The sequence below is a fragment of the Pteropus alecto genome, unplaced genomic scaffold, assembly GCF_000325575.1.
Source record: "Pteropus alecto unplaced genomic scaffold, ASM32557v1 scaffold66, whole genome shotgun sequence".
Lineage (NCBI taxonomy): Eukaryota > Metazoa > Chordata > Mammalia > Chiroptera > Pteropodidae > Pteropus > Pteropus alecto.
Genome location: NW_006438869.1, coordinates 1,836,523 through 1,850,392, shown reverse-complemented (window position 1 = coordinate 1,850,392; position 13,870 = coordinate 1,836,523). Strand labels below are relative to the sequence as shown.

The 13,870-nt window shown below is 38.3% G+C and overlaps 1 protein-coding gene and 1 non-coding gene across 3 annotated transcripts in view; one reads left to right on the top strand and one right to left on the bottom strand.

Annotated features, from left to right (window-relative positions):
* The window catches only part of CTNND2 (catenin delta 2), a 651,480-nt gene that overhangs the window by 251,905 nt on the left and 385,705 nt on the right, over positions 1-13,870 (top strand). The window lies entirely within an intron of this gene.
* On the bottom strand, positions 1,660-1,778 carry LOC112483011. Its single transcript, XR_003047467.1, has one exon. It is a non-coding gene; the product is annotated as a 5S ribosomal RNA (ribosomal RNA).

Below are 13,870 nucleotides of genomic sequence, written 5' to 3'. Positions count from 1 at the left end.
TCGAAGAGAATTTAGTCTATAGCTGTCTATACATGCTCGTATAAAGACACATGTGGGGGGTGGGGGGATGCGTGGGGGTTTGGGGGTGCACCTTCGGAAACTGAAGAGTTAAAGTCTGAATTTATTGCTATAAAACAAAAGCTTCCTGCATTGAGTACCAATACCACAGTACCAGGGTGTTTCCATTGGGTCTCATCAATGGCTTTTCTTTTGGTGCACTTGGGGTGAAGTGCAGCTATAAACCAATACGCTCTGAATTTCTACTTCATGGTGTATATCATGACCGTGATCTCATAAGATGGAATCTATTCCCTCTCACTATCATATTGATTCAAGCCTCTTTCTTTCCTTAAGCTTTAGAAATGATTTAGGTTCAAAGCTAGAACACGATGCATCTGAATTTACCCCGTGTTTACTCCTTGAGCCCTGAGAAAGCCTTCAGCAAATCAAAACACATTTTCTAAAATTATTCAGTACTCACAATAAAGAAATCGAGAAGTTTCATCAAACTACTCTTCTTTCTTTAACCAAGGATGAATGAATAATATTTTTAGTCGTTGTGTCAAATACCTCCAATCAGCATTAACACAGTTGATTTTCTAGGCCTACTTGTTCAGTTCCAGTGTTAGCTGTATTTTCTATGTATAATCTAAGACACTAAGCCAAATCTACAACAAGCCAATTAGACAACTCTTTGTGTAGTACTAATTCGTTGATCTATCCAGTATATATCTATGTCTGTATCTGCATACATTTTTATACAAAAAATAGTTAAATAAATATCAATACACAAAACTATTTAATAACATACAAATGTTCTGTTTCCACATTCTATTAAACAGAAGTACTAGTAGCCCATATAAAATGGACCTGTAGATATATAATACCTTTTTAATGGTTTTTTCTTGGAAGCTATAGTGGAGTATTGCATAGATATCTCCTCATTAAAATAAAAATTATGCTATTGTTAAATAAAAGATGAGATTGCTGAGGTTTTTAAACTCATAAAATCTAGATTTAAATTTGGGATACTGTAATTACAAAACCATGAACGATTGAACAGTTAATGGCACTATGTTAAGTGTTCACCTATAAGCATCGTTACAAAGAAGGATAAGATGACCCAAAAACCCCATTACTCTCTGTTGCTACATGAAGTTGAAATTCATCACAAGAAAACAAATTGACCTTGGTTTATATAAAGGTATAAAGTTTTAATATTTGGGAGAATTGCTTTTATAGTTCTGTTGAGGAAAATAGAAATAACAAAAAGTAGATTTATTGTGTGTTTTATAAAGGACAGAGTGTTTTTTCACCATTCTAATCTTTAAAAGTTTGGACGTAATCTGTGCATAATTTATAGATCTCATGTGTTCATATAGCCTATGAAATTAGGAAGTTGATTTATTGAGAATTTCCAATTTGCATTTGACTCTAACTATTCTTAATATTAAATTAAGATTTTTTTTTTAATAGAAGCTTTATATTATACTTGAAGTTTTACCAGACTAACTATAAACAGTATCTTGGGAAAGGAATTTATAAAATTAATCAAGACTACTAAAATAGTTTCATTGTTCATCTCCACAATACCACCTCTAGAAATGTTCAAAGAAAACAACAGATGTTTTAATTTTTTATTTTATTTTATTTTATTTACACCTACAGCACCCGGTCTTCTTAGGTGGTCTCCCATCCAAGTACTAACCAGGCCCGACGCTGCTTAGCTTCCGAGATCAGACGGGATCGGGTGTGCTCAGGGTGGCATGGCCGTAGACAGTAACAAATGTTTTATAAAGAGAATTATTACAGCAATGTATACACGTATACGTATTCACTGACATAAACATATATATATAGTATTATTTAAATAAATGTATAACCAAAAGAAATTTGAGTAAACTGAATGATTAAAAATAAGGTAAATTTAAAATATTGTTGAACTTCTATAGTTGCCTGGTGTGTAGCTATGATGAATTATTTTTTCAAGAAATAAAAGACTGGGAGTAAGCTTACAAAACAGTGGCAAGTGAAAAAGCAATGTGACTTTAATTTTATAAAATAAAAGTTAAAAATAAACATTAATGGATAATACTTGAAGAAAATGCAATGGCAAGTTTACAATAATTATCTCTTATTTATGAGATTAAAAGTAATTTTAATTTTTTAACTGTACTGAATTTCCAAATTCTCACCATAAATATGAATTACTTTTATTTAAAAAAAAAAAATCTTAAAGAGTAATCAAGAGAAAATGGATTAAAAGCCACATGAAAGAATGTCACCCTGGACAAGTTTGGGAAAAAAAATAGATTAGAAAGCCATACAGGTCTATTTGCTACTGCAATTTTTATGTCAGATATTTAAAGATGAAAAAAGCAGAAGGTAATTAGGGCCCAGAATTATGCTAATGGAAGCACATATTGGAGAAAATATCTCGTTAATAGTCACATTAAGTGATGATTAAGGGAGAAGACAGTTTGACTGATGCACTTCCCGCCACACTTCGTAATGGATCTGAGCTATCGCCCAGCAGCGAGCCTAGTGCCGTTGGAGATGGCTCCCGTTCCTTGTTGGAGATTCGAACAATTTTCTTTTTTTTTTAAATTATAAATATAATGAGCTCAATAATAAAATGGCTTGATGAGCAGCTTTTACATTTGGCAACTCTGCTCTATATAAGTGAAATTAGACATTGTAAGATTACACATTGTTTTAAGAAAAATTCTAAAATATCACTAGTTTGTTATTAATTCTATGACACATTTTAGTAACAGACTAAATTAATTACCAGACATGACCCTGATGTAATACTTTTTTTTTTTTTTTTTAACTTTGCCTCACAGCAAAACTATTTTCCTTAAAAATAGTCACTATAATTGTAGTACATTTTGTTTTGGGGTCTTTAAATTTAAACACACACACACACACATTTTTTTTCTGAATTTGAAACTTTCTGGCAACTGTGGGTATTTTCTATACAGTCTGTATCTTTTCATGAAAGACAATGAGACATCAACAAATATATATTCTCTCTCTACATGACTATGTTGACATTATATTTAAGTTTGCATATGAATGTTAAAATACAGTTTGACAAGTTTATAGACATTAGAATTCCGAGAATAACTTTGGCCATGCCATCTGACAATCAATTTTAATTTGGGGAGAGAATGGATCTTTTTGTGCTTTCTGTTTTCCCAACGTGTACTTACTTTATTTTGTGTATGTAAAAATACACATATCGGCCCTTGGACATCATGGTGGCCTGGAGCAGAGGCACATTTGCTGTACAGTGAAAGTCAAAATACACTTTAGCCTTCTCAGTTTCTGAATATAGGGCTAGATTATGTCCCAGTATTTCTCACTTGGGGATTCTCTGCAGCCAACATATTCTCATCCAATAATAGTACATAAGAATTTGGAAATTCATTTTATTTGCTCAGAGCTTTTCATTGGAATTTTAATATCCTCAAGGTAAATTGCCTGTCTTATCAATAGTTTTAAAGCCCTACTCACCAGGATCACAGCATATCACAGGTAAAGCCTTACGCTGCCAGTTGACTAGTAAAGTAGAAATTGAGCTGGAAGAGAATAAAAACCTACCTCATTTTATTTTAAGTTTGAGATAAAATCAGGCATTGATCACGGAGAATTTTGATGCAGTGAACCAATTTCCTCCATTGAGAAACATTAGTATAGATTAAAATGAATGAGATTATGTAGAGATGAAGGGAAATATGTTAGATTGAGCAAATCATCTAAATAATGTGTTGACTTGAATATTAACAATGGACTCTTTGAATTTCAAGTTAATTATGGAGAGAAGACCCTATTCTTAGTTTGCTCAGAACAGTGTGATTTATGCCAGTCGTGGGGGTATAACTATTGATAGACCCCCTCTCTAGTCTGTCTCTCTCAAAAAAATGTCACAGTTTGGACAGAAAAACTATCCATGGGGAACTAATCACTTTTGTTATCACGTCTTCTTCCATGAAGCCTATTAATAAGAAACTAAAAGAAGAAAAGAGAATGAGTGTTTGACTTCCTCTTTTTGGCTAATTGGGTGCCATAGAGCTTCTGGCTAAGTCAGGGACAGAAGACCTGCTCCTTGCAACTTTTACAGTCTGTGAGGACCGTCTGCTGCCCCTATCCCACCCCCACCATTCCCAAGTAATCCTCTGTGCAATCTAAGCCTGCCCCTAGGGAATGATTTATTGCCAATTCAAGCATACAGTATGGCAACTGGGATTGTATGGCTTGGCTTCTAGTTCAACAGTGTGAAAATGTGGGGCCGGTGGCAGAGACCTGAGAAACCCATGCTTCGGGCCCCAGGTTTGGCTAGCATAGGAGTTGAGACCCCATCCTTGAGCCAGCTGTCCTGTCAACCAGGTAAATGCCATATGTGGAAAAAGATGTGCCTGCTGCTAATTGTGGGCACACACCAGTCATGACGGTGTGATTTACATCTCAAAATCAACTCTAGATATTTCATAGAAAAGCTATATTAAGTCATTAAACATGTGCAACTTTTAGATGTAACTCCTTTTCAGCAGCTATGTTCACTTTCTCCAGAGAAAGGAATAAAGAATAAAGAGCAGAATTACATGTAGATTAGATTTTCCGTAAAAGAAGCAAATCCCTTAGGCAGGGCTATGAAGTGTATCCCTTATGAAGATAAAATTGAAGCATGTCTTTTGGAAAGAACTAAATAATTTTGTCTAAATACTGATTAAATCTCTGATCTCAAAAGGGCTGAAAAATAAGGACATTGCTGGTACTGTGAAGAAATTGTTTATCTTGTATGTGAGACCATTCAAATTGTCTCCCTTGATAAACTATAGGTTACTACGATTAACTATCATATTCGTTTTAGTAATATGCTTCTTCTTACATTCCTTAAATCTTATAGGTCAGAACTCTTTATCAAGGGTGATTGTGAAAGTAGATACATATTTTATTAGCAACCATATGTTTTCCTCGGCACCATGTGAAGTTCATATATTAGAACTTGGAAACGCCCTAACTCCTCCTGGAACCTTCCCCAGACAGCTCGCCCTGTACATCCATGTGGATTTAGTATTCACAGTGGCACAGCTTTGCCTGTTCACCATTGAGTCCTCAGCCTCCAAAAGAGCACCTGGTACATTGTGGACACTCGTACATATTTGTTGATTGAATGAATGAATGAATGAATGAATGAACGAACGTATGAATGAAATGAAAAAAGCCATAGTTGAATATACTTTTATAGTTGCATATTCTCCATGAGATTGCCTTTGCCATACTGAAACCGCTTTGAGGATGAAGATCCTATTCCCACAGTCTGCACATGCGGCCCAACAACAAGCAGGTGGGTATTTTGCGTGCCTTTGAGATCCTCTTAATCAAAACTCCTCTCGGCATCAGTTACAGGAGGACTGTGGGGTCCTCTTTTATGGGGTCGTACACAGTACATGCACACCCCGCGGCTGCTGAGTTGACATACCTTATAACAGCCTATGCCGAACGCGCAGGTCGCCGCAGAGATGCTCATTTTCAAGTCTGGTTACTCAGAAGAGGCCCCACTACCCCCAAAGTAATGATGCTTGTGGGAACTCGCACCCACCGCCTTCTTCCATAAGGCCATTCTGTTGGCTCGGAAGCCTCCAGCGGCACCCAAGTCCTTCCAGAGTAAATGGCAAATATTGACATTTGGGGTCCTTCACGGACTGGACCATCTCCTACTGCACACCTTCTCTTCCTTCTTGAAGATGCCTCCTTTGCTGCAGCAAACCAGGATATTGTCTGTGTCCCAGACTTACCCCTGGAGTTCACATGCGTCCTCATTCAGACCAGAGCACTCGTTGCCCCAGTCCAGCCGCAGTCAGACTCCCTCTGTTATTTGCTGATCGAAAACCGCCCGACCTGCGCTGTCCGGCTCCCGCACCGTCTCTCCTCTGGCGTTTCTGCTGGTCCCTGTCCTCACGTGGTCTTTCCCAGCCCTCTGCTTTAGATGCCATCAGAGCTTCGACTTGGTTCTTCCCTCCAGCCTGCCCTGGCTGCCAAACCTCGTGCCACCTGGAGGGCAGGAGTGCTGTGTGCTGTCTTCCCCGCTCAACCCTGGGCACAGCGTAGGGCACAGACTGGGCTCATTAAGGGGATGCTCCATGATCTGAACTTGTACCATTCCGTCTTTGGAAAATAGTCTCTCAGGGGAAAGGTGTGAATCTTAAATCCAACTTGATTTCTTATACAAGGGATTGAGAATTGCTGTCATGAGCACACGGGGCTTCTGAAACTCAGAGGCCAATACTTTTTTTTTTAAATATCAGGGAGCAGTTTAATTGGCTCAGTCTTAAAAGGGCTAAGATACATCATAATAATCTTGCTCTTGCGTATATGGACAGGTGGCATTATTCACAGTGCTTCATTCAGTACTTCCAGTTGACACTCCGGACCATTGCTTACAAAGTGGTGAGTTTATTTCAAAATATTAGGAGAATGTATGGCTTCAAACGTGCATGGCTTCCGTGAAGTAGGCTAAGCCTGCATTTTAACATTTTAGGGCGTAACTGATGAACTCGCAAATACGGTCGTGTTAGTTGGTTGAGGTGCCCTAGTGATTTCATTTCTATGACTTTTATCTTTCAATCCACAAGGGACTCAACATCAGGGAACCAAAAGAGCTTAAAAGCCATCAGTCAAAAGCAATTTTGAAAGTGTCAGCAAGAAATAATGGGCGAAATTTTGTTAAATTCCATTTTCTAAATAGAATAGCTTATGTTTTAACCCTTAATTTAAAATGAAAGCAGGGGTAGTTTACAAATGTTTTATTCTTTTTTAAAATAAGTTAATCAAAATCTAAAGAAAATTTAATGAACATCTTTGGAGAGGCACTGACCATTGCAGTCTGCTGAATTCTAGTTAAAGAAAAAGTAGGAACAGGTAAAAGTATGTTAAAATATTGTGCCCGATGATTAACAAGGCCCTGTTACTGAGTACAATCTGTATAATCTGATATTCTCTCTTCCAGTAATAAATCATATTTGTAATTTGTGACCTTATGCATCAGATTCTGGATTGTCCTTCTAATGGAGTCATTATTCTAATAAACATACCTGACTGTAGATCATTGATCCCTTCCAGGGATGGTGAACTTCCTCTGTCTCTAGGTGTAAAATTCAACCCAGATAGCTCTAATTAGAGAAAGGTCTTTATAACGGGTGCATTTTTCTGCCATCTGCCTGTTACCCACTGGTCCTATCCCACAGATTCAGCAACAGTGGAAGCTCCTGAGGGGCAGGAACTATTTCTTATGATTTTATCCTCATGATCGTACCTGAATACTAACGTCACCATTGATAAGCCCGCAAGGAACTGGGAAATGCGAACACTTAACACCCAGTGACTTCGGAGCAAGACCAGGGCTCCAAAGCAGACCCCAAATAAGAAAATGTGCTGTCAGAAGTCTCCAGGTCATAAGAACTGTGTCTCTAAACTGAACTGAGTCAGAAGACTTGAAAAATAAGGTTGACATAGTCAGGAATGTGGGATTCATTCTTCCCCCAATTGCTAGTACTATAGATAATTCTTTTCCAACATTTAATTTTTTTAAAAATTATGCATACAGAAAAGTTGGAAGAATTTTATAATAAATATCCAAATACCCACCACCTCCATCCTACTACTAAGAGTTTGATATAGTCAGTTCATCACATCTGTCTTCATCTATCCGTCTCTCTATTCAGATGCTATTTGTTATATAAAATATACTATTGGTTAAATAAGAAATGTTTTTTGTTGATGCATTTCAAAAAAAAAATCACAGGTGTCATTACACTCCCCCTCCCAAAGGCTTCAGCACACACATCAATAACTCCGTTTATTATATATTTTCAGTTCCTATTTTTTTCTCTGAAGTACAACTTTACATGCAAGGAAATGCACAAATCTTAAATGTACCATTCATTAAGTTTTAACAAATAAACACAAATGTGTAACCCAAACCTCTAGCAGTATGGAACGTTGCCATCACCCCAAGAAGTTAATTCACGCCCCTCTCAAGCAAATCCTCTCCCTTCTCTCCCAGAGGCAACTACTGCTGCATTTTTCCCTCCCCACCATACATTAGTTTTGCCTGTTAGAGAATGTCCATAGTAGGTGGGCCCAAGAATCTGTGTTATTTAGCAAGGTGTCTTCCTCCACGGAGCCTGAAGCTTTTGGATTCGTCCACGCTATCGCGTGTATCACTTCATTGCCTAGCAACTTTCCTTGTATAAATAAATATACCACAGATTATGTATTTATTCTCTGATCGTTGAATACCTGGGCTCATTCCAGTTTGGGGCTATTAAAAATAAGGCAGCCAAGGACACTCTCGCACCAGCGTTTTTGTATATGCATGTTTTGTAATTTGGGGGAAAATATCTAGGATCGGAATCACCGATCACTGAGCAGGTGTATGTTAAGTTTTATAAGAACCCATCCGACCCTTCCCCACAGCGATTGTGCAGTTGTACGCTCACACAGCAAGGTACCTGCGTTTCAGTCAGTAGCTTTGCAGCCTCGCCAACATTTGGTAGTGTAGGTATTTTAAAAATCGGCATTCAAGTGGGTATGAAGCAGTATCTCACTTGGGTGTTAATTCGCATATCCTTGATGACCAATGCTATTGAGCATTTTTATTTTATTGTAGATCATTTTAACATAGGTCTTTACTGCTAGTGTGGCAGCCTGAAAATAAAACTCTGGAAAGACTTATGGGGAAAACACACACTTTTTGTTTCTTTTAAAGCAGTTTTGCCTATAAAATTTCATTACATAGCTAATTTCAACCCTCTTTTAGAGAAGTCTAAGATGAATGCTGTTGCAAAACACACACACACACACACACACTTGTAGTAATAAGTCCAAAGCAAGGTGTCCCTGTAGGAGTTCTTCATTTCTTTGTGTTTTCTCGTTGGTCGGTTGGTTGATTGGTTGGTGGCTTGGGATTTTTGTTGGTTTGGTTTGGTTTTTGCTCATCGTTTGATGTGGTTTCTCCTCTCATGCTCCCTCTCTTCTCATAGACCCCAGGCATCGCTGCTCAGTGGAAATCACCGCTGCTCACCCTCACCCTTCCTTCCCTGCCAGCACCACAGGCAACAGCGCTGGGAGGAATATGTCTTGGGCTGAATTACGTTCTGTAGAGCTTAGCCCTATAGGATGTTGTCGAGAAGTGTTCAACCGAGTTAAATAAGTTATTGATTTTTATTTTTCCTTTGTCTCAAGGTCATATTAAAAGTCGGCCATATCAGTACTCGCACGGAATTACCCGTGAGTCTACTATCTAATTTTACCCATCTTTCCCAGCAAGATATGGTTCCAATCACATTCCTACCTTGGTGTCTTTTCTGGTGAAGTTCACTTCAAGTTCACTTCACTTTTATATCAGTTCATGTCATCATATGCCCAGTTTACGCTAACTCGTAATACTTTCTATGTTACTCACTATTCATTTATGGTTTTATATACATCATTTCCATTTCAAATTGTATTTTTTCTCAAAATAACAGGACTTACGTGTTTTTTTGTTTGTTTTTTTTTAATCTCAGTCCCAGAAATTTATGGTATGGAGTATATCTAGTATATTCACTATAATTCATGGAAGAATTAAATAAAATAGAAGATACATTTAGTCAGGATAATATGAAGCAGATAATTAAATGTTTAACTGTCTATTTCTGCAAGTATCTTTTTCTTCAAAATAAAAATGCAGAAATACATTATCTCTTATACATTTAAAAGTCAATCTATAGATCAGTTTCCTCTACGATCGTCAGCTGCCAAGGTGTGTCCCGTGCTACGCACACTGTTTCGGTTTATCTCTTGCCCCTCACAAACTAGGCCAAACCCTCGTGGCTTTCACTACACCATTTGACTAGCTCAGCTTCCTGTGGCTCAAGGATCAAGGTGGAAGCCATATGGTTATTTGTCTGTGGCACGTGACTTGAGTTGCTGTCATCCACTCTACTGGCTGGACACGGGAGCAGGTCTAAGGAGGTTTCACTCGTGTGCGGCCCTCCGGTGCTCCTGCACGGGACCCCTCTCTCTCCACGTGGCTAGCTTGGGCTTCCTGACAGCGTAGTCCTCACCCAGTCATCAAACTTATACAGAGTCTGGCTTCCAAAGAGAAACATTCTGTCATGAAAGCTTTGCCACAGTACATCTCTCGTTAAAAAGCTACGAAGCCTCACTCATGCGGCACCGTAATAATCTCAACTAAGCAGGTCATGGCCACACCAGATTCAAGGGCAGGGAGGGAAAGCACTTCTCAACAGATGAGGTGGCAAGAGTTTGTGTTTAACTTTAATTCATCACATGCATTCCTGACTTAGGTGTGTCTAGTTTAACTGGCCAGAGTAGCCAGGATGAGCTGCCACATCGAAGCTGTGGGGTATTAGTCCAAAAGCTATGAGCTGATTTCCGATCTCTCTGTGGGCTTGTGGTGGTCTTAGCTGAGTCCTCTCCAAGAGCTGTTTGTCACTTTTCACCTCAACTTGCAGAACACAGACTTGGAGTGGGCAGCACCTTCCACCAAAAGAGAGCTCAAGAAATAGAAGAAATTCCATAAAACCTTCCACTAAATGACATAACTTCAGCAAAGAATAGCTGCCTGATACTATTATGTTATATAAGTGTATTTCTACTGGCCTATTCTCAATAGGTAGTATATGTTTGTTTTTATTTTTTCAATTAGTGATGACAATTATCGAGACCTACACACATTAAACGGCTTGGTTGCTTTGAAATCCACAGCCCATGTTTACGGCATGGCGGGCTGGCGTTCTCGATCGGATCTCTGAGCAGGAGAAAAAAGGGGAGATGTAAAGTATGACCCTTATATTTATTTTATACAAAATGTATTTTCCTTACATTAACCCTAAGGCAAATACTAGGCATTTCTATTCTCTATTCCCTGACACAAAATGCTGCCCCAACTTCTAAATTAGGACAAAAAGAATGTTTTGCTGTTGGTCGTGGTGGTGGTGGTGGGTTGTGTGTGTGTGTGTGTGTGTACAGACACACACATATGCCTATGCATACTTATATGAATGTGTTAAGGGAAAAGAGGTCTAAATACATACACAAAAATAAACACATTTTTATCAGTTTACCAAGTTTGCATATTGAGTCTAGTTTGTCCAGTCACTATGGGGCAAAATCTAGTCATTTCCCAGCATAGTGCTTTAACAATATAAAATTCTGAATGGACAGGGTTGGATTTTGGGGTATTTTTTCTTTATTTTGAAGGTCAAAGAAAACAAAGAACAGAAAACATGATTTTTATTCTCGTTTTGACTTTTTAAGCCTCTTTTCTGAAAAATTCAAATTGTCATTAGCTACACTATTGTTTTTAAACGATTAACTATTTATACAGTAGAGCAAGGCCAACATTGCCCTCCCTGATTCTGGAAGAATCAGTTCATTCCATTTGAACATTTTATTCCCTTGTGTGTCTGTTTTTTTAAATATTAACTCAAAATAGTAAAAAACAAAAATTAGTCACTTTCTTTTCCATTAGTGAAAATGCAGATCCTACGACCTACAAATCAAACCAAACCAAACCAAAATGACACTTGAATAGGAAAAAAAAATGGAAGAAAATCTCTCCTCCAGTTTGGGTGTCATTTTCTCATGGGTTGAGAATGACCTGTTTTGAGGGGTATGATAACCCACTTTTTGGAGACTTTCATCATTTTACTCATTTGTTACTTTGGGTAAATTTTTACAAATGCCAAGTCTAGTGTCTTTGGTACCTTTTTTTGTGAAAAGGGCTCATTAGAGTAATTTAGCAGAGGCTTGCGTGACCCAGACATAGGTTCAATAGGAAGTAAACCAACATCACCAACTCATTTCATTTAGACCATTAAGCACATTAGGTGATGAAGATTTTGCCAGTTCTTCTGTAGCCGGATTAAACAAACAAATTAAAAATGAAGGATGCCCTTACTGCCTGTGAATTTCCTGAGCTTCTTCATCAAGCCTCCCTCCGGGGTCCTACTTTGCCCTATTGCCTTAAACCAACATGTAGCCATCAGAGGCAGATCAGGGATGTGCTAATGACAACTGCCACCAATGAATTCTGATTTATCTTCGTATAATTGTCTTCAATTAGAAACCAGTAGGAACACATCGTGGAACATTTATAAGTGAAAATAATGTTTCATTTAACAGGAAGCTTGAGCGAACATGCTTAATTAAGGAGAGGAAAATTAGTTTGTTCAAGTCTATAGGGTGAGCAGAATTTAACAATTGGAAAAAAAAAAGAAAGAAAGAAATCGCCGCATAGTGGCATAAAACGTAGTGTTGCTTAAAAAGGATGGATTTTCCTTTGTGATTCTACCCTCGCCCCCTCCCCCACAGAGGAATAATTTACTCACCATGACTTTCTCTTGAATTAAGGTACTATATACTGACTTTAAGGGGGCGGGGGGACCAGTAATATGTAAACTTAGATGTATAAAAATATAAATTAAGGTTTTGTTGTTTTTATAAAAGGATCTGTCGTGACGCACCATTAAGTAATACGTGTTCTTGAAGCGCTTCACATATAGGGTAACTGACAGCTTAGCAGCTGATTAAGGAATGTTTTTATTTCAATTGAGGTTGTACAAATCGGAACATTTACTCAGTAGACGACTTACATATTCCAGTGATGCTTTATGACAAAAGTATAATAAAAGTGTATTGTACCTTTTTGTCACAGTACAATTCGAAGGATGACACATTTCAGCAAAATAAATAAAGAGTGCACTTCAGATGTGAGCGAGAAGTCCTGCTTTGTGCTAACTGTACCGATCTTCGTCCATAAACAAACGTTTTAGCAGTGCTAGGCACAGAGCTCACTCATACTGTGGAAGACAAAGGTGAAGGTCACATAGATGATGCTATGTGGTCCAGCAAAGACAAACGATAAAAGCAAATCATCAGAGCATGTTTCGATAAATGAGAAAGCTGCTAGGGGGTCTCGGAGGGTTTCAATCAGCCTAGACGTATAAGGCAGGCAGCTGAGACCGGGTCCTCACACACCAGGCATGCTCTGCAAAGGAACCTGGGTTTGATCTCACAGGCAACGGGAAACCACTGAAGACTTTTGAACTAGGGATTTTGATGATCAGATTTCCGCTTTAAGATTTTGATTTCAGTGACGTGGGGGGATGATTGATTAGAGCAGGAAAAGACTGCAGACGTGAAGAATAGAAGAGAGACAGCTGTGTGAAGCACGTTGGGAGATGTAGGAAGGCCAGGCTGACACTGTGCACCTGGGACCTTCATCTGCGTTACGATCTGTATTCGATCCCCACAATGGCATCGGAGGTGGCTGTGCTCAGAGCCAGCTACAGCACCTACAATGTCCAGTGCCGAGTGAAAATATGGAACTCGTTCACAAAGCAGGGTGAAAATGCCATTAAAAGCTCTAAAAAGATAGTAAAGCTTTTTCTTTTTTTTTCACGGTCTCTCTGTCTTTCTCTTGACTTGTCATAATGTTTTTTATTCTTTGTATAATGTCATTCTAAGTAAAAATTAAAATTTTAAATTGTTAATATGAATTTTAACATTTACCTTTATATTCTGCAACGCCAGATCTGAATGCAAATATAGTAGCATTTACTCGTACACAGAATCACTGAAATGCAACTCCTATGCCATAGCCCACGTGTGCATCTGTATTTCATTATTACCAGAACAGTGAAAACGCTGCACAATTCTGCCTCAACTTTTTTATCTCACCTCTCAATATGCACATATTCTACCAACATCCTCTACTAAGGATAAGGAAGGACCGACCGAAAATAGAGCTGTGGGTGGCCAGGTCTTTCCCCTTCCTTCTAGACATCATTTTCAG